General features: G+C 40.7%; 1 long non-coding RNA gene across 1 annotated transcript; it reads right to left on the bottom strand.

Moving 5' to 3' along the window:
• Positions 1-1,281: 1,281 nt before the first annotated feature.
• LOC135231460 (uncharacterized) lies at positions 1,282-27,684 on the bottom strand. Its single transcript, XR_010322148.1, has 3 exons — positions 27,534-27,684; positions 21,693-23,451; positions 1,282-1,680 (listed from the first exon to the last, which is right to left on the bottom strand). It is a non-coding gene; the product is annotated as an uncharacterized LOC135231460 (long non-coding RNA).

Raw genomic sequence — 27,684 nt, 5'->3', positions numbered from 1 at the left:
CCCTGTGGAGCACAGTTCTACTCGATACACGTGGGGTTGCCACGAGTTAGAGTTTACTCAACAGCAGCTGGTATAACGTAATTGCTGCACATGTATAAATAATTCAGATGTCCCCTCATTTTTTTCTGTTAATTGTCTGCTCATCCTTTCACTTTGGTTTCTTGTAAGTAGATAGGTAAGTACAGTTCAGGCCAGGTCTCTGAAGTTCCTTGAAAAGTGATTCCTGGTCCAACTTGTTCTCCTCAGAGATGCCATGTACAGGAATCACACCAGATGGTGAGTTTTCCCCAGCAACTTCAGCACACACCTCAAAGGCTTTGCCAGGTGAAAAGTTACCTTGGGAATGTAGTCGTCAAATCAAGTTGATTACACAGATCTCCCTGGTGTGCCTCTTTATTCCTGTGACATCTTATGGGGGGTGGAGGTTTAGAAACGGACATATGTCTTATCCCCATTGAAATGATTTCTTCTCCTGAATCCAGTGATTCAAAAAATTTGGTTTTTAAGCCAATTAAAATCGCTGGTTCCTGGGCAGTTTTCTATCTTTTCTTTCCCCCTGAATGTTCCATATGTTTTTCTCTTCTCTCCCATATCCTAAACTTGATTCCTATAAGGCCCAACCACCCAAAAACCAAACCCATTGCCAGTGAGTATGCCAACTCATAGCAACCCTATAATGACAGAGTAGAAATGCCCCATAGGGTTTCCAAGGCTGTAATCTTCACAGAAGCCAACATCTTTCTCCTGCAGAGCAGCTGGTGCGTTCGAGCCAAGGACCCATCGGTTAGCAGCCCAGTACTTAACGTCTGCGCCACCAGAGCTCCATCTACAAAGTCCATCCACTAGGAAACATATCTACCCCCTACCCGCCCCCCGCCCCCCACGATCACCACCGAAAGAAAAGGAATGGAAGGAGGAGAATCTGTAGGAAAAGCAAAAAGAGGGAGAGATTTCAAAGGTAGGGTATAGACATGATAAAGACTCTGAAATCAATTGTGCAGATTAGGAAAGTTCAAGGGTTAGTCTCATCCTCTTTGAGTTTCCAAGATTTCCATTGACTGAGTCCAGTAATGCCCAGAGAAGTCTTTTACAAATATAATAATTCTCATCCATAATCTTTTTTTTTTTTTTTTTTGGAAGCTGCCTCCTTTCTCAGGTAACATCATTATTATCATTATTAAACATGTAACATCATTATTAAAAAAAAAAATCTGGCTTAGGAATAACCCACTCTGCCCTGAACTTCCCAACAATTTGCTTGTCACAGAAGCAGCACACCAATGAAACGCAAAGTAGATTGTTCATCAGGCTTTTAATGGTCTTTCTCTTTTGGAGTTAACATTTTGGAATTTTATTTAGAGAATTTAACATGTGAGAGGTATAAAGCCAAATGAAACTAAATCTTATAAATAAAACAGTATTAGAGAGAAAGACACTAGGCTTCAGCATACAGACCTAAGAGGCAAAATATAGGGGTTCCTATTGTTTTACTCAACATCCAACACACTAGACCTATTAACCTCCTTTTTTTCTGTTTCTGACAGGTAGGTGCCTAAGACAAAAAGAATATCGCTTGCAAGAAAAAGCCAGGAGTTTCAGTGGCTCCACTGGGGAGACAGTTTGGTCTGTGGAGGGATGTCATTCAGATCTCTTAATAGTAGTTAGAAGGATACTTTCTCCCTGTTAAAGAAAAAAAAAAAAGACAAAAGAATGAGAGAAAAAACGACAGGCACGAGTTTTGTGTTAACAGAGGAAGTCAACATTCAGCTATAATGCATTTTTTTAAAGTCACAAAGGAAAGGACAATTGTGAAAAATGAATTCTCTTTGTCACCCCAAAAAGCAGTATACCTCAGATAACTTGTAATTCATCTCTTTCACCACTCCACAGCTCTCCTTTATGTGTAAAGTGAAATTCTGATTTACTCATTAATTCATGAACTCAACAAATACTTGCTGGGAACAATTAGAAAAAAGAGGGAAGTGGATGGGATATTTCCTGCCAACTTTCAAAGAAAGAAAGGAAATGGAAGCAAAATGCTTGCCGTCAGTCATCAGTTAACCTCTTCTATTCTCAACCTCTTTTTTTTTTTTTTTTTTTTGAGTATTTCCTCTCAGCTTCCTGCTCTCATTGAAACCTGGCTCTCCTCTGAAAACACTTCTTCATCTATAGTCTTTTCAGGTGGTGGCGGTTTTCTTCCCAACATCCTTTATATACTGGGCATAGGTGAATTTTTTGCTTCTCAGATCATTCTTCCTCTTTCCTCCCTACAGATCTTCAGTTTAAAATCCCATGGCGTCAGACTTTAACATTGTGGTGCAATGTAGTGCTTGGCTGCTAACCAAAAGGTTGGCAGTTCAAACCCACCCAGCAGCTCTGTGGGAGAAAGACCTGGCAACCTACTTCCTGAAAGATTACAGCCAAGAAAACCCTATGGGGCAATTCTACCCTGTCACATGGGGTGGCCAGGAGTCAGAGCCGACTTGACAGCACCCAACAACTCTTTCATGGTACTGTCTTCTATTAAACCGCTCACCTCTTATTCCTTGATTTTCGTTGCTGGTTTACCTAAGGTAAACACTTCTACTTGTGCACTAGGCCCTACGTATGCCCTCTGCCTCCCGAAAGACATTACTCAGCAATTCTTCCCCCTCTTCTGCATCAATTTTACATTGTTCTCATCAACATACCAACCTGCTGTTATGTCTCCCATTTGAAGAAAAAAAAAGGTAAAACAAGACCCCTTAGAGTCCCTGGGTAGTGCAAAAAGTTAACACACTTGGCTGCTAACCAAAAGGAAGTTTGAGTTCACTCAGGCACCTTGAAGAAAGGCCTGGCAATCTACTTCTGAAAAATCAGCCATTGAAAACCCTACGGAGCAGAGTTCTACTCTGACACATATAGGATCGCCTCGAGTTGAAATCGACTTGATGGCAACTATCTTTTTTTTTTTTTACTTTGTCAGCTGATACACATTTCTCTGTTCCTCTTTAAAGCAAACTGTCCCATAAGTTCACTGTCTCCAACGATCTATCCTCAGTCTCCCAAAGTTGTCCATATTCCCGCTCTCAAATAATCCATTCTCATTCCTCATTTTACTGGCCTGTCAGCAGCTTTCAACACAGTTGATCGCTCCTTCCTCCTCAAAATATTTTCTACTTTTGCTTCTAGGTCATGCCACTCTCCTAGTTCATTCTACTTGACTGTCCACTCTTTCTCCATTTCCTTTGCTGGTTCCTCTTCATCTCCATGATGTGTAGATGTTGTAGGGTCCCAGGGCTCCGTTCTTGGACTGCTTCTTTTCTCTATCTATGGCCACTCTCTTAGTGATCCCATCTAGTCTCATAATTTGAAATACCATCTACAGGTTGACAACTCCCAGGTTTATATTTCAAGCCTGGACCTCTCCCCTGAATCCCAATTTCAAATCCAATCGCCCTTTGCATTTAAACATTGCCCCTCAAATGTCTCAAACGTGCATAGCATCTCCAATTTAACATGTCCCAACCCAAACTCTGTATCTTCCTGATCAGACTAAATTGCCACTCCACTCTTCCAGCTGCTCAGAGCAAAAATCTTGGTCATCAGTGACTCTTCTCTTTATCTCACATCTGATCTGTTACCACATCCTATTTGCTCCATTTTCGAAAATATATCCACATTTCACTCTATTCTCACCACATCATTACTACTTTCCTAGATCAACCTACCATCTTCTCTTACTGGATTATTAACCCTAATCTTTCAATTGCCCATCCAGTTCCCACCCTTGCCCAGCTTGGGTCTGTTCTCAAGGGTAGCCAGGGAGATTCTTTTAAAATGTCAGATCATTTCACACTCCTGTTCAAAACCCTCCCATGGCTTCCCACCCCTTACCATTGTAAGAGGAAAAGCCAATGCCCTTACAGAGGCCTATAGGGTTCTGATATGGTTCTGATCTCCTCTCCTACTGCTCTCTCATGCACTCTCTGCATTCCAGCCACAGGCCTCCTTATCCAAAACCTTTCAGCCAAACCCATTGCCATCAAGTCAATTCCAGCTCATAGCAACCCTATAGGACAGAGTAGAACCACTCCATAGGGTTTCCAAGGAGCAGCTGATGCATTCGAACTGCTGACCTTTTGGTTAGCAGTCGTAGCTCACCATAGTTCTTAACCACTGCGTGACCAGGCCCCCTTAGTGCTCCTCAAATTCACCAACCATTGTCCACCTCAAGGTCTGGCTCCCTCGCTTCCTTCAAATCTTTATTAGAATTTAACCTTTTCAGGGAAGCTGTCCTTGGCCAGCTTATTTTAAACTTGCAGCCTCCCTTTCCCCATCCCCCTCTTTTCAATCTGCCTTTCATGCTTTATTTTTCTGCATACCACGAATCACCATCTGATATACTATATATTTTTTATTTTTATTGAAATATACATATAGAAAAGTGTGTACACATGCCCAGATCAATTAATTTTCACAAACCAAATACAACCATGGAACCAGCACCTGAACCAAGAAACAAAATTAGCAACACTCAAGGGTTCTTCTCATGGTCTCTTCCAGTCACTGTCCCCTCGCTACTCCCCAAGGGTAACTACTATCCTGACTTCTCACAGCGTAACAATTTTGCAATAACAAAGTTTTTGTAATTCACGTATGTGGACTCATACAGTGATACGCTATATATATATCTTAATTATCTGGTTGTTTATTGCCTGTTTCTCCCACTGTAGTACCTAAGGTCCATAAGGGCAGGATTTGTTTTGTTCATCGCCACATTCTCAGTGACTAAACGAGTGCTGGCACACAGCAGAAGCCCAACAAATGCTTCGTGAACGACTTAAAGAATGAAATATTGAGGGAAAGGAAATGGGAGCAGGAGAGTTAAGGAGGGTTTAAAGTCTAAGCCAAATCCTGAAGGGTGAGCAGGGGTCCAGGAAGCAGACCAAGAGGAGAAAGGTATTCCAAGCACAGGCAGAGTCTGTACAAAGGATCGGCAGTACGAAAAAAACCAGGAGTCGGTAAGCTCAGAGCAGTGAACAACAGCTTTGTGCTAAGAAACAGTGAGCTATGAAGCTGGAAAAATAGATGCCAAATCTCAAAGGACCTTATACCAATAAGTCCACAAAAGGAGGTGAAGAAAAGTAAAATATAGAGGCCTCTTAGAGGTTTCCAGGACCTTTATGTGTTGAAATTTGAGTGGACATAAAACAGGGATTTCCTTGAAGTCAGCTCGTTAATAACTTATTCTAGTGTTCCCGGAAGAGAGGCTAAGGTCCATGTAACGTTCAAATACCTCTGACTAACTACTGAATATGTGGGAAAGGCTCAGTAGTCCGGGGAATAAGTGACCCCTGCTTTTCTTTCCTCTGCGGGGAAGGACAACTCAAAACGGGAAATTTAAATCCATGAGTCATACTGGTTAGTCTTGTTTCACTGAACTGGGGCAAAGAGCCTGGGGCTGTGCTTTCATCACGCCCCTGGGCAGGGCTTTGAGGAGATGGCACCCCATCCCCACAGGGAGGGAGAGGGCAGAGATGTTCTGGGTGTCTTCACCACCCCTGAGGTTCTCAAATGTGCGTGTAGGTCAGGATCACCTGGAAGCCTTGTTAAAACACAAATTGTTGGCCTAATCCAGGAGTTTCTGAGTAGGGCCTGAGAATTTGTGTTTCTAATAATCTCCTGGAAACCCTGGTGGCGTAGTGGTTAAGTGCTACGGCTGCTAACCAAAGGGTTGGCAGTTCAAATCCACCAGGTGCTCCTTGGAAACTCTATGGGGCAGTTCTACTCTGTCCTATAGGGTTGCTATAAGTCGGAATCGACTCAACGGCAGTTGGGTTTTTAATAATCTCCCACACTGGGGATCACACCTGTAGAACCACTGCCCTACACAATGCTGGCCTCCCAACCCAGGTGAGGGTGCCCTATGCAGGCTCCTGCTGCACCCAGTTTCTCGCCATCCTGACTGCCCACACTCTGCAGTCCTCACTCATTTACTATGTGTTTTCCCCACAAAGCCGTACGCTCCATGAGGGCGGAAAATCTGTCTTAAAGCTTAATCTTCGTAATGCAGTGCCAAGGCCTGGCATGGAGAAGGTGTTCCACCAATATTTATTGAATTAATAAATGAATGACTTCAACTGGCTTCGCAAAAGGCATACAGCAATAGGAGAAGAAGGGGCCTTCATAGACCATGAGTCCAAGGCCCCCTCTTCTACAGATGAACATGGAAACCATGAAAGAAGGGGTAGTTCTCTATTCTTTCTGATTTTCCAAAGAGGTTACATGCTTACCCCCAACCATCTCTGAGCCTCAGCTTTCTCATCTCTTATATGTAGGGTTGCCAGATAAAATAGAGGACATCCAGTTAAATTTGATTTCAGATGAAGAATAATGATTTCTTAGTATAAACGTATGCCAATATGCATTGTTTATCTGGAATTCAAATTTAATTGGACAGTCTGTATTTTTAATTGCTAAATCTGGTAACCTTGTTTACATGAGAATATTATTTACTTCATAGGGTTCCCATGAGGATTAAATAAGTAAATATATTTAAAGCCTTATAAGAGTGACTGAAACCTAGTAAGAATTCTGTTTATTGCCATATAATACAATGTAATAATGTTGTTGTTAGGTGCTATTATGGATTGAATTGTGTCCCCCAAAAATATGTGTCAACTTGGATAGGCCATGATTCCCAGTACTGTGTGATTGTCCACCATTTTGTCATCTGTTGTGATTTTCCTATGTGTTGTAAATCCTACCTCTATGATGTTAATGAGGCAGGATGAGAGGCAGTTATGTTAACAAGGCAGGACTCAATCTATAAGACTAGGTTGTGTTTTAAGTCAATCTCTTTTGAGATAAAAAAGAGAGAAGTGAGCAGGGAGACAGGGGGGCCTCATTACCACCAAACAAGAAGAGCCGGGAGCAGGTGTCCTTTGAATCTGAGATCCCTGTGCTGTAAAGCTCCTAGATCAAGAGAAGATTGATGACAAGGACCTCCCTCCAGAGCTGACGGACAAGGGCTTCCCTTGGAGCTGGCACCCTGAATTCGGACTTCTAGCTTCTAGCCTCCTACACTGTGAGAAAACTAATTTCTCTTTGTTAAAGCCATCCACTTGTAGTATTTCTGTTATATAGCAGCACTAAATAACTAAGACGGAAACCCTGGTGGTGTAGTGGTTAAGAGGTACGGCTGCTTATCAAAATGTCCGTGGTTGGAATCCACCAGGCGCTCCTTGGAAACCCTATGGGGCAGTTTTACTCTGTCCTACAGGGTCACTATGAGTCGGGATCAACTTGATGGCAGGGTTTTTTTTGTTTGTTTGTTTTTGTTTTTTTAAGATAGCTAAGACAGCTGCCAGTTGGTCCCAGCTCATAGCAACCCTATGTACAACAGGATGAAACACTGCCCGGTCTTCAGCCATCCTCACAATTGTTGTTATGCTTGAGCCCATCATTGCAGCCATTGTGTCAATCCATCTCATGGAGGGTCTTTCTCGTTTTTGCTGACCCTCTGCTTTACCAAGCATGATGTCCTTCTCTGAGGACTGGTCCCTCCTGATAACATAGCCAAAGTACGTGGGATAAAGTCTGGCCAGCCTCGCTTCCAAGGAGCATTCTGGCTGTATTTCTTCCAAGACAGACTTATTCCTTCTTCTGATGGTCTATATGGTATATTCATATATTCAATATTCTTCGCCAACACCATAATTCAAAGGTGTCAATTCTTCTTCAGTCTTCCTTATTCATTATCCAGCTTTCACATGCATATGAGGTGATTGAAAATATCTTGGCTTGGGTCAGACACACCTTAGTCATCAAAGTGACAATCTTTGCTTTTCAGCACTTTAAAGAGGTCCTTTGCAGCAGATTTGCCCAATGCAATACATTATTTGATTTCCTGACTGCTGCTTCCATGGCTGTTAATTGTGGATCCAACTAAAATGAAATCCTTGACAACTTCAATCTTTTCTCTGTTTATCATGATGTTGCTTCTTGTCCAGTCGTGAGGATTTTTGTTTTCTTTATGTTGACGCGTAATCTATACTGAAAGCTGTAGTTTCTGATGTTCATCAGTAAGTGCTTCAAGTTCTCTTCGCTCTCAGCAAAGTGTGTCATCTACATATCCCAGGTTGTTAATGAGCCACCAATCCTGATGCCGAGTTCTTCTGCATATAGCCTAGCTTCCCGGATTATTTGCTCAGCATACAGATTGAATAAGTATGGTGAAAGGATACAACCCTGACGCACACTTTTCCTAACTTTAAACCATGCAGTATCCCCTTGTTCTGTTTGAACAACTGTCTATGTACAGGTTCCTCATGAGCACAATTAAGTGTTCTGGAATTCCCATTCTTAGCACTGTTATGCATTATTTATTATGATCCACACAGTCGAATGCCTTTTACATTCAATGAAACACAGGTAAACATCTTTCTGATGTTCTCCGCTTTCAGCCAAGATCCTTCTGACATCAGCAATGATATTCCTCATGCCACATCCACTTCTGAATCTGGCGTGAATTTGACAGTTCCCTGTCAATGTACCGCTGCAACTGCTTTTGAATGATCTTCAGCAAAATTTTATTTGCATATGATATTAACGATATTGTTCGATAATTTCCACATTCTGTTGGAACACTTTCTTTGGAATGGGCACAGATATGTTTCTCTTCTAGTCCATTGGCCAGGTAGCTGTCTTCCAGGTTTCTTGGCATAGATGAGTGCGTACCTCCAGCATTGCAACCATTTGTTGAAACATCTCAATTAGTATTCCGTCAATTCCTGGAGCCTTGTTTTTCGCCAATGGCCCCAGAGCATCTTGGACTTCTTCCTTCAATACCATCAGTTCTTGATCATATGCTACCTCTTGAAACGATTGAACGTCAACCAATTCTTTTTGGTACAGCGACTCTGTGTATTCCTTACATCTGTTTTTGATGTTTCCTGAGTCATTCAATATTTTGCCCATAGAATCCTTCAAAATTGCAACTTGAGGCTTGAATTTTTTTCTTCAGCTCTTTCAGCTTGAGAAATGCCAAGCAAGTTCTTCCCTTTTGGTTTTCTAACTCCAAGTCTTTGCACATTTCGTTATAATACTTTACTTTGTCTTCTCAAGCTGCCCTTTGAAATCTGCTGTCCAGCTCTTTTACATCATTATTTCTTCCATTCCCTTTAGCTGCTCTACATTCAAAAGCAAGCTTCATAGTCTCTCCTGACATCCATCTTGGTCTTTTCTTTCTTTCCTGTCTTTTAAAAGACCTTTTGATTTCTTCATGTATGATGTCCTTGATAAAACTAAAAAACCAAACCCAGTGCCATCGAGTCAGTTCTGACTCATAACGAACCTACAGGACAGAGTAGAACTGCCCCATAGAGTTTCCAAGGAGTGCCTGGCAGATTTGAACTGCCAGCCCTTTGGTTGGCAGCCCTAGCACTTAACCACTACACCACCAGGGTTTCTGGTGTCTGTGATGTCTTCCCACAATTCATCTGATCTTTGGCCATTAGTGTTCAATGCATCAAATCTATTCTTGAGATAGTCTCTAAATTCAGGTGGGATATACTCAAGGCTGTATTTCAGCTCTCATGGACTTGTTTTAATTTTTTCATCTTCAACTTGAACTTGCATACAAGCAATTGATGGTCTGTTCTGCAGTCAGCCCCTGGCTGTTCTGACTGATGATATTGAGCTTTTCCATTTTCTCTTTCCACAAATATAGTCGATTTGATTCCTGTGTTTTCCATCTGGTGAGGTGCACATGTATAGTTGCTGTTTATGTTGTTGAAAAAAAGGTGTTTGCAATGAATAAATCATTTGTCTTGCAAAATTCTGTCATGCGATCTCCAGCATCATTTTGATCACCAAGGCCATATTTTCCTACTACCCATCCTTCTTCTTTGTTTCCAACTTTCACATTCCAATCACCAGTAATTATCAACGCATCTTGATTGCATGTTTGATCAATTTCAGGCTGCAGAAGTTGGTAAAAGTCTTCAATTTCCTCATCTTCGGCATTAGTGGTTGGTGCGTAAATTTGAATAATATCGGTATTAACTGGTCTTCCTTGTAGGTATATGGATTCTATCCTATCACTGACAGCATTGTACTTTAGGATAGACTGTGAAATGTTATTTTTGACGATGAATGTGACACCATTCCTCTTCAATTTGTCATTCTCAGCATAGTAGATCATATGATTGTCTGGTTCAAAATGGCCAATACCAGTCCATTTCAGGTCACTAATGCCTAGGAAATCAATCTTTATGAGTTCCATTTCATTTTTGATGACTTCCAATTTTCCCAGATTCATAGTTTGTACCTTCCACGTTCAGCTTACTAATGGATGTTTGCAGCTGTTTCTTCTCATTTTGAGTCATGCCATATCAGCAAATGAAGGTCCCAAAAGCTTGACTCCATCCATGTCATTAAGGTCAATCCTACTTTGAGGAGGCAGCTCTTGCTCCATCACATTCTGAATGTCTTCCAACCTGAAGGGCTCATTTTCTGGCACTACATCAGTGTTCTGCTGCTATTCATAAGGTTTTCACTGGCCAATTTTTCAGAAGTAGATTGCTAAGTCCTTTTTCCTCGTCTATCTTAGTATGGAAGCTCTGCTGAAACCTGTTCAACAAGGGTGACCCTGCCGGTATTTGAAATACCAATGACAAAGCTTCCAGTGTCACAGCAACACACAAGCCACCACAATATGACAAACCGACAGATGCGAATATAATAATACACACATATGAACCTGGCTAGATATTCAACAACATTCTTCAGTCACCTACTCCAGTATTGAAAAACTTTTTAGTTATCTCTTACAGTTGTGTTTGTAGTTTTCCTTGTATAAGTTTTTTATGTTCTCTAGTTAGATTTATTCCTAAGTATTTTATCTTTTTCAGGGCTATTGTAAGTAGTATTATTTTCTTGATTTCATTTTCAGAGTTCTCTTTGATGGTGTAGAGGAATTCAGCTGATTTTTGTATGTTGATCTTGTACCTTGCCTCTTTGCTGAATTCTTCTTTTGGTTCTAGTAGCTTTCTTGTGGCATGTCTGTGATTTTCTATGTACAGGATCAAGTTATCCGTGAGTAAGAATAGTTTTACTTCTTCCATACCAATTTGTATGCCCTTTATTTCCCTTTCTTGCTTTATTGCTCTAGCTAGAACTTCCAGTACAATATTGAATAAGAGTGGTGATAAAAGACATCCTTGTCTAGTTCTCATTCTCAAGGGGAATGCTTTCAATCTGTCTCTGTTGAGAATAGTGTTGGCTGTTGGTTTTCTATATATGCCCTTAATTATGTTGAGGAATTGCCTGTCTATTCCTATTTTTGCTGGGATTTTTGTTTATCAAGAATAGATGTTGGACTTTATCAAATGCCTTTTCCACATTGATTGAGACGATCATTGTTTTATTTATGTAGTGGATTATATTGATTGATTTTCTAATGTTGAACCATCTTTGCACACCTGGTATGAATCCCACTTGGTCAGGATGTATTATTTATTTGATATGCTATTGAATTCTATTGGCTAAAATTTTGTTAAGAATGTTTGTGTCTATATTCATGAGGGATATTGGTATGTAATTTTATTTTTTACTGGTGTCTTTGTCAGATTTTGGTATCAGGGTTATGCTGGCTTCACAGAATGAATGTGGGAATATTCCCTCCTTTTCTGTGTTCTGGAATAGTTTGAATAGTACTGGTGACAACACTTCTCTAAATGTTCAGTAGAATTCTCCAGTGAAGCCTTCTGGACCAGGGCTTTTTTTTTTTTGTTGGGAAGTTTGTTTTTAATAATTTTTATTGTGCTTTAAGTGAAAGTTTACAAATCAAGTCAGTCTCTCACACAAAAACCCATATACACCTTGCTACACACTCCCAATTAGCCACCCCCCCCATGAGACAGCCCGCTCTTTCCCTCCACTCTCTCTTTTCGTGTCCATTTCACCAGCTTCTAACCCCCTCCACGCTCTCATCTCCCCCCCAGGCAGGAGATGCCAACATAGTCTCAAGTGTCTACCTGATCCAAGAAGCTCACTCCTCACCAGCATCCCTCTCCAACCCATTGTCCAGTCCAATCCATGCCTGAAGAGTTGGCTTCAGGAATGGTTCCTGTCCTGGGGCAACAGAAGGTCTGGAGCCATGACCACCAGGGTCCTTCTAGTCTCAGTCAGACCATTAAGTCTGGTCTTATGAGAATTTAGGGTCTGCATCCCACTGCTCTCCTGCTCCCTCAGGGGTTCTCTGTTGTGTTCTCTGTCAGGGCAGTCATCGGTTGTAGCCAGGCACCATCTAACTCTTCTGGTCTTAGGATGATGTAGTCTCTGGTTTATGTGGCCCTTTCTGTCTCTTGGGCTCATAATCACCTTGTGTCCTTGGTGTTCTTCATTCTCCTTTGATCCAGGTGGGTTGAGACCAATTGATGCATCTTAGATGGCTGCTTGCTAGCGTATAAGACCCCAGATGCCACTCTTCAAAGTGGGATGCAGAATGTTTTCTTAATAGATTTTATTATGCCAATTGACTTAGATGTCCCCTGAAACTATGGTCCCCAGACCCCTGCTCCTGCTATGCTGGCCTTCAAAGCATTCAGTTTATTCAGGAAACTTCTTTGCTTTTGGCTTAGTCCAATCGTGCTGACCTCCCCTGTATTGTGTGCTATCTTTCCCTTCACCTAAAGTAATTCATATCTGTTTTTTTTTTTTTTAATGATGTCTTCAATGTCTTTTTTTTGTTATGGGTATGTTCAGATTGATCTGCAGAAAATCAGAGCAAGTCCACAGGAGCCAAAATATGACCTTGAGTATATCCCACCTGAATTTAGAGACCATCTGAAGAATAGATTTGACACATTGAATACTAGTGACTGAAGACCAGACAATCTGTGGAAGGACATCATCCATGAAGAAAGTAAGAGGTCATTGAAAAGACAGGAAAGAAAGAAAAGACCAAGATAGATGTCAGAGGAGACTCTAAAACTTGTTCTTGAATGTTGAGCAGCTAAAGCAAAAGGAAGAATTGATGAAGTAAAAGAACTGAACAGAAGATTTCAAAGGGCCTCTCAAGAAGACAAAGTTAAGTACTATAATGACATGTGCAAAGAGCTGGAGATGGAAAGCCAAAAGGGAAGAACACACTTGGCATTTCTCAAGCTGAAAGAACTGAAGAAAAAACTCAAGGCTCGAGTTGCAACAGTGAAGGATTCCGTGGGGAAAATATTAAACGACACAGGAAGCATCAAAAGAACATGGAAGGAATACATAGTCATTATACCAAAAAGAATTAGTTGATGTTCAGCCATTTCAAGAGATGGCATATGATCAGGAACCGATGGTACTGAAGGAAGAAGTCCAAGCTACTCTGAAGGCATTGGTGAAAAACAAGGGTCCAGGAATTGATGGAATATCAATTGAGATGTTTCAACAAACAGATGCCGTGCTGGAGGTGCTCACTCATCTATGCCAAAAAATATGGAAGACAGTGTCCTGGCCAACTGACTGGAAGAGATCCATATTTATGCCTATTCCCAAGAAAGGTGAGCCAACCCAATGTGGAAATTATAGAACAATATCATTAATATCACACGCAAGCAAAATTTTGCTGAAGATCATTCGAAAGCGGCTGCAGCAGTATATCGACAGGGAACTGCCAGAAATTCAGGCCGGTTTCAGAAGAGGACGTGGAACCAGGGATATCATTGCTGATGTCAGATGGATCCTGGCTGAAAGCAGAGAATACCAGAAGGATGTTTACCTGTGTTTTATTGACTATGCAAAGGCATTTGACGGTGTGGATCATAACAAACTATGGATAGATAACATTGCAAAGAATGGGAATTCCAGAACACTTAATTGTGCTCATGAGGAACCTTTACATAGCTCAAGAGGCAGTTGTTCGGACAGAACAAGGAGATACTGATTGGTTTAAAGTCAGGAAGGGTGTGTGTCAGGGTTGTATTCTTTCACCATACCTATTCAATCTGTATGCTGAGCAAATAATATAAGAAGCTGGACTATATGAAGAAGAACAGGGCATCAGGATTGGAGGAAGATTCATTAACAACCTGCGTTAACGCAGATAACACAACATTGCTTGCTGAAAGTGAAGAGGACTTGAAGCACTTACTAATGAAGATCAAAGACCACAGCCTTCAGTATGGATTGCACCTCAACATAAAGAAAACAAAAATCCTCACAACTGGACCAATGAGCAACATCATGATAAACGGAGAAAAGATTGAAGTTATCAAGGATTTCATTTTACTTGGATCCACAATCAACAGCCATGGAAGGAGCAGTCAAGAAATCAAAAGACACATTGCATTGGGTAAATCTGCTGCAAAGGACTTCTTCAAAGTGTTGAAGAGCAAAGATGTCACCTTGAAGACTAAGGTGTGCCTGACACAAGCCATGGTATTTTCAGTCACATCATATGCATGTGAAAGCTGGACAATGAATAAGAAAGACCAAAGAAGAGTTGATCCCTTTGAATTGTGGTGTTGGTGAAGAATATTGAATATACCATGGACTGCCAGAAGAACAAACAAATCTGTCTTGGAAGAAGTGTGGCCAGAATGCTCCTTAGAGACAAGGATGGCGAAACTGCATATTACATACTTTGGACATGTTGTCAGGAGGGATCAGTCCCTGGAGAAGGACATCATGCTTGGCAGAGTACTGGGTCAGTGGAAAAGAGGAAGACCCTCAACAAGGTGGATTGACACAGTGGCTGCGACAATAAGCTCAACATAACAACGATTGTAAGGAGGGCTCCGGACCGGGCAGTGTTTCATTCTGTTGTGCACACAGTCGCTATGAATCGGGACCGACTCCATGGCACCTAACAACAACAACAACAACAGAGCAAAAATAAATTAAATAAAGAATAGAGAAAATGAATAAAAAACCAAGATTTGGTTCCTTGAAAATATCAATAAAATTGGCAAACCTTTAGCTGGATTGATCAAGAAAAAAGAGAGACAACTGAACGTAGTAAAATCAGGAATGAAACAGACAGAATTACTACTGATAGTACAGAAATAAAAAGGATTATAAAGGAATCTAATTTGCATGCCAAACATTTCAACAACTTAGGTGAAATGGACAAAGTCTTTGAAAGACACAATATTCTTGAGTCACAAAACTGACTCAAGAATAAATAACCAAAGAAAACCAAACCCATAGCCGTCAAGTCGATTCCAACTCATACTGACCTTCTAGGTCAGAGTAGAACTGCCCCATAGAGCTTCCAAGGAGCGCCTGGTGGATTTGAACTGCTGACCTTTTGGTTAACAGCTGTAGCACTTAACCACTGCACCACCAGGGTTTCCACAAGAATAAATAGAAAAACTAAATAGACCTGTATATAAAAAGATTGAATTAGCAATTTAAAACTTCCCAAAAAGAAAAGTCCAAACCCGGATGATGTCACTGGTGAATTATAACAAATGTTTAAAGAAGAATTAATACTAATTTTTCACAAACTCTTTCAAAAATCTGAAGAGAAGGGAACATATTTCAACACATTCTATAAGGCCAGTATTATTCTAATATCAAAGTCAGATGGAGATATCACAAGAAAACTGTAGAGTAATATCTCTTATGAACATAGATAAAAAAAATCGTCAACAAAATACTAGCAAATTGGATCCAGCAACATATAAAAAAGATTCTATACCATGACCAAGTGGGATTTTTTCCAGTATGTAATGTTTTTGGCTCAACATACAAAAATCAGTCAGTGTTACACCATATTAATAGAATATAAGGTAAGAATCACACGATCATCTCAATAGATTCAGGAAAAGCATTTGGCAAAATCCAACACCCTTTTAAAGACACTCAACAAACTAGCAATAAATGAGAACTTCCTCAATATAATAAAGACCATTTATGAGAAACCCACAGCTAACATCATCCTTACTCATGAGAAGCTGAATGCTTTCCCTCTAAGATCAGGAGTAAGACAAGGATGTCCATTCTTGCCTTTCCTAATGAACGTGTATGAGAGGGTCTAGCCAGGAAAATCAGGCAAGGAAATGAAATATAAGTCATTCAGATTGAAAAGGTATAAGTAAAACTATCCCTATTCACATATGATATGATCTTGTATGTGGAAAATCGTAAAGAATCCACAAAAACACTATTAAAACTAATAAATTCAGCAAGGCTTCAGGGTACAAAATCAACATGCCAATTCAATTATATTTCTTTACATTAGCAATGAACATTCCAAATGTCCAATTTGGAATTAAGGGACCACTTCTGAAATTGATTGAAAACAATTCTGTTTACAAAGCACCAAAAAGAATAAAATAGTTAGGAATAAATTAAAGAAGTACAAGTCTTGTACACTAAAAACTACAAAACATCATTGAAAGCAATTAGAGAAGACCTGAATAAGTGGAAAGACATCCTGTGTTCATAGACTGGAAGTCTTAATATTGTTAAGATGGCAACAATCCCAAAATTGGTCTACAGATTCAATATGTTCCCTATGAAAATCTCGGCTGCCTTTTTTTGCAAAAACTGACAAGCTGATGCTAAAATTTATATGGAGATGCCAATACAAGACTAGCCAAAACAATCTTGCAAAGGAAGAACAAATTTGGAGGACTCAAACTTCCCAATTTCAAAACTTAGTAGAAAGCTGCATTAATCAAGACAGTGTGGCCCTGGCATACGGACAGATATACAGAACAATGGAATGGAATAGAATAGAATGGAAACCCTGGGGGGTAGTGCTTAAGTGCCATGGCTGCTAACCAAAAGTTCATCAGTTCAAATCCACCAGGGTCTCTTTAGAAACTCTGTGGGGCAGTTGTACTCTGTCCCATAGGGTTGCTATGAGTCAGAATCGACTTGATGGCAATGGGTTTGGTTTTTTGGAATTTGGAATAGAATTGAGAATCCAGAAATAAACCTACATTTATGGTCAAATTGATTTTCAACAAGGATGGCAAGGCAATTCAATGGGGGGAAAACAGTGTTTTCGACAACTGGTACTGGAACAACTGAATATCCACATACAAAAGAACAATGTTGAACCTCTGCCTTAAACCATAAACAGAAATTAACTCAAAATGGATCATAGACCTAACTGTAGGAGCCAAAACTATAAAACTCTTAAAGGGAAACATAGGTGAAAATCTTTGTGATGTGGAATTCAGCAATAATTTCTTAGATATGACACCAAAAACACAGACAACCAAAGAAAAACATTGATAAACTAGAATTTATCAAAATTAGAAACTTAACTGCTTCAAAGAACATCATAAAGAAAGTAAAAAACAACCTACAGAATGGAAGAAAATATTTGCAAATCATATATCTGATAAGATACCAGTATCCAGAATACCGAACTCTTACAACTCAATAATAAGTTAACCCAATTTAAAAATGGACAAAGGATTTAAATAAACAGTTCTCCAAAGAAAATATACATATGACCGATGAGCACATGAAAAGATGCTTAACATTAGCCATCAGGGAAATGTGAAACAAAACCAAAATGTGATACCACTTCACCACCACCCACCCATTGCCGTTCAGTTGATTCCATTCATAGTGAACTTATAGGATAGAATAGAACTGCCCTACGGGGTTTCCAAGGCTGTAATCTTTATGGAAGAAGACTGCCACATCTTTCTTCTTTAGAGTATCAGTGGGTTCAAACCACTGACCTTTCCCTTAGCAGCAGAGAACTTGACTAGTGCCACCAGGGCTCCTTACTTCACCATTAGATGGCTTTAATCAAAATGGCAGATAATAACAAGTGCTCACAAGGATGTTGAGAAATTGGAACTCTCATACATTGCTGGTGGGAATGTAAAATAACGTGGCCTCTTTGAAGAAGAGTCTGGCAGCTCCTGAGCAGGTTAAAAAAAAGTTACCAGCAATTTCACACCTAGGAATGTACCTAAAAGAAATGAAAACATATGTCCACACAAAAACTTATACACAAATGTTCATAGCAACATTTTTTATAATAGCCTAAAAGTGGAAACTCAAATCTCTAACTACTGATAAATGGATAAATAAAATGTGATATAATCATATAAACCAAAAAACCCGTTGTCAACTCTGGTTCTTAGCCCTATAGGACACAGTAGAACTGCTCCATAGGGTTTCCAAAGCTGTAAATCTTTATGGAAGTAGACCACCACATCTTTCCCTCTCAGAGCAGCTGGTGGGTTCAAACTGCCAACCTTTTAGTTAGCAATGCACCACCAGGGCTCCTTTGGTATAATCAGATAATGGAATATTATTTGGCAATAAAAAGGTAAGAAGTACTGATACGTGTTACAACATGGATGAACCTAGAAAACAATATGCTAAGTAAAGGAAACCAGTCACAAAAGACCACATATTGTATTATCCCACTTACAGAAAGGTCCAAAATAGGCCAATCTATAGAGGCAGAAAGTAGATTAGTTGTTGCCTAGGACTTGGTGTGCGGTGGGGAGGATGGGGAATGACTGCTAATGGATGTGGGGCTTCTGTTTGGACTGATGAAAATATTCTAAAATTAGATTATGGTGATGGTTGCTCATCTCTGTGATATACTAAAACAACTGAATTGTACATTTCAGATGGGTGAATTTTATGGTCTGTTAATTATATTTCAATAAAGATATTTAAAAAGATTTTTTAAAGTGTAACTTCTCTTGGACTATAAAAATAACACGTTTATTATAGAATCTTGTAAAAAAAAAAAACAGAAACAGAAAAGTACAAAGAAAATAAAAATGGCCTATAATCTTGCCATGAGGTGACCAGTAATTATTGTCAATAATTATGATAATAATAATAATATTTCCTATATTTTTTGTCTGTATACATTTAAACAACTTGGACTCCTGCTATGCAAAGAAGCTTGCTTCTTGCTTTTTTAGTTTAACATTATATTGTGAGCCTTTCCTCATGGTATTAAAAACTCAGATAAATAATTTTAACAGTTGTGTAATATTCTACTAAGTGGCTATAGCAAAACTTACTCATGTTTAAGGTTTTTTTTCCCAAAAATTTCTGTATTGTAGTACCCCAATGAGTACCCCTCTATGTGAATCTTTGACAGTCTTTGATTATTTCCATAGATTAGAATCCTTAAAATGGAATTACTGGTTAAAGAGTATAAACCTATCTAAGGCTGTTGATATATGTTGCCAGATTTCTCTCCAGAAAGGTTGTGGAGAGTTCCTGCTTCACCTCACCATTCTGAACCTTCTTGTGAAAATACATTTGCCAACACAGAACACAACTGTAGTTGCTTGCCACCACACGTCAAGCACATTCTAGGTGCTTCACATATATAATTCTCACAACTTTCTCAGACACATAATATTATCACTGCCAGTTTATAAAGGAGGGCACTGAGACATGGAGAAGTTAAGTAACTTGCTCAAGGTAACCTATCTAGCTCTTGGGAGATCCAGGATGCAATAATGTCTTGAATGTCTTGATTAATGGCCAGGTCCACATAGACTCGACCTGAAAGGTGACCAGCCAGCCCTTGTATGATGTCAGACCCCCTTAACACTTTTTACATAGAGGCTGTAAGATTTTAGACAATTATCTCTCCTCCCTGTGATGGCTAAAGTCTTTGCTTCAACCTTCCAAGAGGGTCTTGGTAAGGATCTAAGTCAGGGAGGCAGAGAAAGAGAAGGAATTAGTTTATGGTACAAGTTTGCTCATCACCATCACCTCGATGGAGGGGCAGGTGGGGTTGCACGTGGCAGCACAGATCAGTCGCCTCTGCTGGAGGCTAATGATGCTATCACCCAAGAAACTTAAGACCCCCGAGCCAACCCTGGTACAGTGGTAAGTACACAGGCCTTTCTTAGTAGTTAGACCTGGTTTTAAAACCTGGGCTCTAACACTTACCCGCTGTGTAAACAAACAAACAAACCACTTGCCACTGAGTCAACTCTGACTCACGGTGGCCCCATGTATGTCAGAGTGGAATTGTGCTCCATAAGGGTTTCGATGGCTGATTTCTTTGGAAGTAGATCGTTAGGGCTTTCTTGTAAGGCACCCCTGGATGGACTTGAACCTCTGAACTTTTAGTTAGCAGCCAAGCACGTTAACTGTTTGCACTACCCAGGGACTCCTATCGGCTGTGTCATTGTTGTTGTTGGGTGCTGTCAAATCAATTCCAACTCACAGCGACCCCCTGTGACAGAGCAGACCTACCTCACAGCGTTTCCTAAGCTGTAAACTTTATGGGAGCAGGTCACCAGGTCTTTCTTCCAAGGAGCCACTGGGTTGGTTCAAACAGCCAACCTTTTGGTCAGCAGCCAAGTGCTTAACCGTTGTGCCACCAGGACTCCTCATCAGCTGTGTAGCCTTGGGTAAGTAATTCAACTTCTCTTAGCCTGTTTCCTCTATCGCTAAATAGAATAATATTAGTATCCCCCTCACAGGTCACTGTGGGGTTAAATAAGGTGTTATGGATTGAATTGTGTCCCCCCAAAAAATGTGTGTCCACTTGGCTAGTCCATGATTCCTAGTATTGTGTGATTGTCCACCATTTTGTCATCCGATGTGATTTTCCTCTGCATTGTAAATCCTACCTCTATGATGTTAATGAGGCAGGATTAGAGGCAGTTATATTAATGAGCCAGGGCTCTGTCTACAAGATTAAGTCGTGTCTTAAGTCAATCTCTTTTGAGATATAAAAGAGAGAAGCAAGCAGAGAGACATGGAGGACCTCATACCACCAAGAAAGTAGTGCCAGGAGCAGAGTACGTCATTCGGGCCCAATGTCTCTGCGCAGAGAAGCTCCTAGGACAAGGGAAGATTGGTGACAAGGACCTTCCTCCAGAGCAGACAGAGAAAGAAACCCTTCCCCTGGAGCTGGTGCCCTGAATTTGGACTTACGGCCTAATAGACTGTGAGATAACAAACTTCCTTTTGTTAAAGCCCTCCACCTGTGGTATTTTTGTTATAGCAGCACTAGATAACTAAGTCATGAAGCATGCGAAAATACATGTTGAATAAATACATGTTTCTTTTCTTATACTCTTTTTCAAGTCTCTGAATCCTTCCTTGAGGGATCCTGGAACAGAGTTTAGAAGTAAAAGTGTAGACATCCAACAATTTATCCACCAAACATTCTCTTAGGGACTCTGTCAAGGAACTGTAGGGTTCCACAGAGCGCATCTAGACCACCTTTGATATGGCGACCTTAAGACTGTCCAAGGTTCATGAAAGGGAGTGGTAGCTTCATTTCTCGTCTCAATACTTATCACATAGGTGCTCCCCTCCTCAAACTTACATGACTTAGATTTATTCACGACACAAATGCAGTGTGGTATAAGGAAAATAAAGTATGTGAACTTTGGATTTAGAAGGACGTGGATTTGAATCCTGACTCTTGTGCTTACATGCTGTGTCCTTAGTCAAATTATTTAACTTCTTGGGTTCCTCAAATAAAAGGGGGATAGTAATGACAATTACCTTGTAGGGCTGAGACAAGGATTTAAAATGATGTATGTTAAGTGCCAGGCACATGGTAAGGGACCATTTATCTCCTCTTGCCCCAGGCTACACGCTTATGTTCCTGATGTTTCTTTAAATCCCGAACGTGCCCAGGAGTGCCTGATGCATTTGGCATTCAGTAAATATTAATGAATGATGACTCCTGTGTGGCTAAATGTGCCCTACTTTCACTCTTGCTTCGGATTTCCACTTACTTGGGTACTTGCGGATGATTCTGAAGGGCTGATTGTTCACGTCTGTCTCTGTTATTCAGCAGACATACTTCCCATTTAACTTGACACGGTATTTCAGGACGGAGAACACCCTATAGGAGCCGTTCATCTGTTCCTCCAGGACCTCCACGGTACTGTGGTTGCTCAGGTCCCTCTCTGTCCGGTCCAGCCAGGTCACATTGGGTGTGAAGTACCAACCCTTGGAGATGCACGTAGCCACATCCTCATCATCAAGCCTATCAAAGTGCACCTGTGGCATTTCAGAGTCTGGTTGGAAAAAAAATAACAAAACAATTAGTCTCTTTTTTTATTTCAGCCCCAGGAGGCTCAAGCTAGCAGAAATCTTGCCCAGAGTTTTTACATTAACCCCTATGTAGGCAACACATGAAGCCCCGCTGGCTACCAAAAGGTCTACAGGTCAAATCCACCAGCAGCTCCTTGGAAACCTTATGGGAACAGTTCTACTCTGCCAGATAGGGTTGCTGTGAGTTGGAATTAACTCAGTGGTGACGGGTTTGGGTTTTTTTTTGGGGGGGGGGGTGGGTTCAGGCAACACATCTTGAGGTTCACTGCAGCTAAAATTCTGATTTAAACATAATGAGAGAAGGACAAAATACATGTGTGCCTCTACCCTCCTGGGCTCACCTATCACTGCTGTCTTTATTTTCAGAATCTTCCCCTTTTTGGAAGTTTCATTCCATAGCTCTGCTGACCTCAGATACTTTGCTAAGAATCAGAGAAGACAGTGAATCAGCCTCACCACCTTGCCATGTCTTCCCACTCTTTAATTGGAGAAATTGTGCCACAACTCCCTGCTCCCATCTGGTCTCTCGTAGGGAGAGGACAGCTTCTGTGGAATTTCATGAAGGGTGAAGACCCCTGGAACACTGTGGAGAATCATTACTCCTGTCCCATTTTCATTTAATAGTAAGAAAAGTGAAGCCAAGAAAAGCTAAATGAGTTGCCCAGAGTCATCTAGAATTAGAACCTGGGCCTCCTGATTCTCATCCAGGGCTCTTCTCACTAAAGCACACCCTGTATCTCAGAGTTTTAATGTAGGATTACTATGCTATGTCACATTCTGGTTTCTCAGTTTTACAATTTGTTTGGAGATTTAGGAACGAGACCAATTTTTGTTTGTTTGAATGATGTCAGCATGTGCGGACACAGCACCTTTTGTTCAGAGCAATATTTTTATAAGATGAACTGACATTTCAAACACCTGACTGTCATGGTGGAAATAAAAAGAGCCTGTAACAATTTGAGCAGAAGCAAAAACTTATTCTTAATGAACAGAGACACAGCTTGAAACCAAGTTTATCAATAAATTCTCTTACCTTCTACTATTAACTTAATCTTACTTTCACCTCTTCCATTTGGCGTGACGGCTGAGCACGTGTAGATAGCTTCATCCATGAAACAGACATTTCGTAGTAAAAGAGATAGTGACCCCTCAGAAATTTCAGCCCGATCCACAGAGACTCTTCCCTCATACAAGGAGTTTTGGCCCTCTAGTTGCTCTGTGTTATTGCGAAACTGGTAAACCAACTTTGAGAAAACATCAAAAAATCATAGTACCTGAAAAAGCGGTAGTATTCCTTATCATTCTCTACCTCATATTCCTCTTTGATGTCTTCTCTTATCCATGAAAACTCAAGATTTTCTGTGTCTTTCACAAAGGAGAAATGGCAGGAGAGGGTAACATCAGTGAAAGGGTAGGCCAGTAACTCTTCTGTAGACACTGAGAATGTCAAAGAAGAAATGAAGTTAGTGAAGTACCTATAAAGACCAGTGAACACGGCATCAGAAGGGATTTAATAACGGATAAAAGAAATGGTTCTAAATCTTAAATTCCTACCAAAAAAAAGGGTCAGACTTACTGGACCAGTAGAGACTAGATGAACCCCCAAGACTATTGCCCTGAGATACTCTTTAAACTTGGGACTCAAACCACTCCCAGATGTCACCTTTCAGCCAAACGACAGATGGACCTATAAAATGAATAATATCACCCTCGGGGAAAAAAAAAAAAAAATTTTTTTTTTCTGGGGTGAAGGGATGGGGGAGAAATTGTTCTAGCTGTTTTAACCAGAGAGGGATTTAGCACAGGGAAATAGGTGTTGGCAAAATCCCTGGAAGACTGGAGGAATGAACCCAAAGGAGAGCATGGAAGGTGAGTCTTGGACTGTGTGTACTCTGTTCTGTGAATTATGCTAGGCTCAGAACCACATGGCACACCTGGTCTGCCAGTGGAGCTGCCGCCTTTGTCACATTAAAAAAAAAAACCCATTGCTGTCGAGTCGATTCTGACTCCTAATGACCCTACAGGACAAAGAACTGCCCCATAGGGTTTCCAAGGAGCACCTGGTGGATTCCAACTGCTGACTTTTTGGTTAGCAACTGTAGCTCTCAACCACTACATTTCCAGTGTTTCCTATCACATCAGGAAGCTGGTAAATCAGGAAATCATCACTGTAGCAGTTGGCTCCAGGGCCAAGTTGCATCTACCGGATTCATGCAGGCAAAAGAAAGGATGCCATATGCACTGTCACCTCTCTCCCCATCTAAGTCAGTCCCCACTTTAATCCTTGAGTAAGTGCACCTGATTGGCAGAGCTAAAAGTCACACCCAGAACTCCAGGTGCCATGGAATCTTGGAAACGCAGGGGTTTTGCTTGTTCTGTTCTGTTTTGCTGTCCAACTTCAGCAGTTCGGGAAGGCACACGGAAAGGACTGTGGGGAACGCAGTTGTGCACTATGTACTAGTCACAGAATCACGGTACTAAAAAGAATTCTCATACAGCGTAGTCGGAGGAAAGTTTTGAGATCGTCTGCTTCAATGTTTTCAAGCTATCTTCTTCCAAGCCCACCCCGGAAGCTGCCACTGATGACCAGGTGAAGACCAAATCAGTGGCACTCTATCTACTTCCCACTTCAACCGGAGCATTCGCTCTGTTATTTAGCTATCTACCCGGCTCCTAAATAATAATGCTTTTGTAAAATGTCTCTGCTACTGATGCCCAGGAAGCAAAGTTGCTCAAAGTTACACAGTAAGCTTGTGGCAGAGCTATAGAGAGAAACAAGACCTCCCAGTTTAAAAAGGACGTTTAGGGTCATAGTTATCAAATTTTGAGCCTAAAAGACAAAGTGAATTCCCAGTGAAAGTATGACAGAATAATGAGATAAGCATTATGAAAGCAGGGATTTCAATGAGAAGGCATTTTTGTTCCCTCCGAGAGACACTGCACAGGTAACAAGCAACGGAACAGAGGAAAAGTTGGTCAGCGTGAGCCTACATGAGGATAAATAATGAGGTGAGAGGAAATAGAAGAAAAAAAATAGGTGGAGCACAAAGGTCACATCCTAATGAGGAAAGTTAGTAGGCAAGGGATTTCCAAGCCACCAGTTCAGGCAGTGGGTTTTTTGGTGGGTAGCTCAGCAAGCAGCGGCCAGGGAGACATTCCAGCTGAATAACAAATGCAATCTGCTCCTTGGTGAAATGGCAGCCACGTGACTGGGGGCAGAGTTAGGACTGTCCACGGAGGGCAAAGACCATGCCTAGACCATCCTTGCTTCACCAGTGCCTGGCATAAGACTGGACACAGAATAAAAATAACAGGTAACATTTATCAAGTGTTTACAATGTGCTAGACAGATTCTAAGAACTTTCTCTGTGTCCTTTTCATTTAATCTGCATACAAATGCTGAGGTAGGTGCTATTATCACTCTCAATTTACTACTGAGATAAACCAAGACACACTGGGGTTAAGTTGCTGAGGGATACACAGCTAGTGAGTGAGTAATAAAGCTATGATTTAAATCCAGGCAATCTGGCTCCAGAACCCTTCATCTGAAAAGCATTCTTTCATTTCCTAACAGCAGGCACTCACTAAAGTTTGATGAATGGATCAATGGCTATTTGAATGAATGATTGAATGAGTATAAAGGAAGACAGATGAGAATGGAAGGAAGGAGGCAGGGAGAAATAACTTGCATAAACTACAGAAGGATGGATTTACATATAAAAAATTAAGTGCTTTCTTGCCTAAATTTGTATTATTTGTCTGATGTGGTTATAATCAAGAAGCAGTATATTCTAATTTTTTAAAAATTCCTAGTCTGGATTGTAAATCCAAGTTCTAGTTCTAGTTCCATCCCCTCACCCTACCAGTCATTTGGCATCAGGCCAGTTACTTAATTTCTCTAAGTTTCCTCCTGTATAATTAGGGATAATAACACCTGACCCATGGTTGTTATGAAATACCTCGGGATCTTACGGATTGTTTTTAATGATATGACTCAGTCATTTTCCAGAAAGACAGAAGGAGTAGGCCAGATGGTTGGATACTTTAGTAAGCTGCTTCCAGCCCCATCGTACTTACGAGAATATGCAGCTTATCCATGAGGGAGTCCTTGATTCTAACTTCTTGGGTTACACCCAGGAAGTCTTGCTACAGCTGTACCCTTTCCAGCCCCAAGAGAAAAGGTCTCAGACTCAGGAATCCAAAGACGCTTTCCAGCCAACGAATCATGAAACACGATCTACCGATGATGTAACTGGTAACATAAAAGCCAACTTCTGCCTGATGTGTCTACAGATGGTCCTACTTGAACCTGAATACTCCTTTGTTTCAATCTGTGTTATTTCTAGACCATTGTGCCCTTAGCTTCCCAGGCTCTAATCAAGAGGAGATTGAGGCAAAAAGCTAATCATGTAGAAAAATACTTTGAAAACTGTAGAAAGAAACTATGTCTAAAGCACCTGCTATAGTAACAGCACATAGGGTTAGGTTCTCAATTTTCATACAAAATATAAGATATTATTATAACCATCAGACACATTGTCTGTCTCTCAACCATGTACACATCTGTCCCTTTAATGTATTTGGTTGGCTTGTTTCAGACTCTGTGTGGGACAGATATACTTTACTGCTCCCTTCTATACACACACACACACACACACACACACACACACACAGAGAGAGAGAGAGAGAGAGAGAAAGAGAAAGACAGGAAATCAAGTATCAAGAGCCAGTAAATGTAAGCTGGGTGACCAGGCCTTGAGCTAACTCCTGAGGTGACCTTGGAGCCCGAGGATGCCTTCAGGCTGCTGTCACCTTCCAGAGACTGGCAGGACTGCTGAAGGTCACTGAGAGATGGCATATGCCTGAAGACCATAAATGCATTCGATCATTTTGTGGAGTAGTTATCATATTACAGGTTTTGGATACATGTTTGTTTGTTTCCCTGAAATTTTTTAATTACATACTTTCGGTTAGCTGAATCACATAATTATTTTCAACATTTACATGATGTTTATCCCCAAAATTTTTGAAGAATTTAGTACAAAGAGTTATATAAGCCCTGTGTTGACTGCCCATCCAGATTTTTCAAGACAAACCTGATTTCAAATATGTTGTGATACTAAACTATAAATTGGACACTTGTCAGAGGCACTTGAAGGGAGAGGTCTAGATTTTTTTTTTTGCTTGGAGTGGTTTACACTATAAGCAAATAAGTGTAGTCATCCAGATATGGTCTCAAATGGACAAACTAAATCATTAAATCATTAAAAGAAAAAAAGAAAGTAAAATAAACAATGATGCTTTATGTTTTGTGTCTGTCATATTTCCCCCGCTGCTCTTTGTCATTTCTTGTGAAAAATTACAGCAGGTGTTTGTTATCTCCATTCAACAGAGGTTCAGAGAGATTAAGTCATTTGCTTGTTTGTTTTAATTTATTCTCCAAACAACTGTTTTCCTCCTCACCCCCAAGGCTGCTTCAATTTTGAAATGCCACAAAGTTGTTTTGAAAGGCGACTCACCTGCAGAGTGAACAAGCAGGAACAAGCTGATGGTCACCAAAAACGCAGGCATTCTGGAAGAAACAAAAAGAAAGGCAGCAAATGTGCTTCACCCACGAGAATATGTGTCAGCACGACCCCGACAGCCCCCTGCTGGGTCCAGGAAAGGACC

This window comes from Loxodonta africana, chromosome 1 (assembly GCF_030014295.1).
Source record: "Loxodonta africana isolate mLoxAfr1 chromosome 1, mLoxAfr1.hap2, whole genome shotgun sequence".
NCBI classification, from domain to species: Eukaryota; Metazoa; Chordata; class Mammalia; order Proboscidea; family Elephantidae; genus Loxodonta; species Loxodonta africana.
The sequence above is the reverse complement of the archived record's forward strand: the minus strand, read 5'-3'. Positions and strand labels throughout refer to the sequence as shown.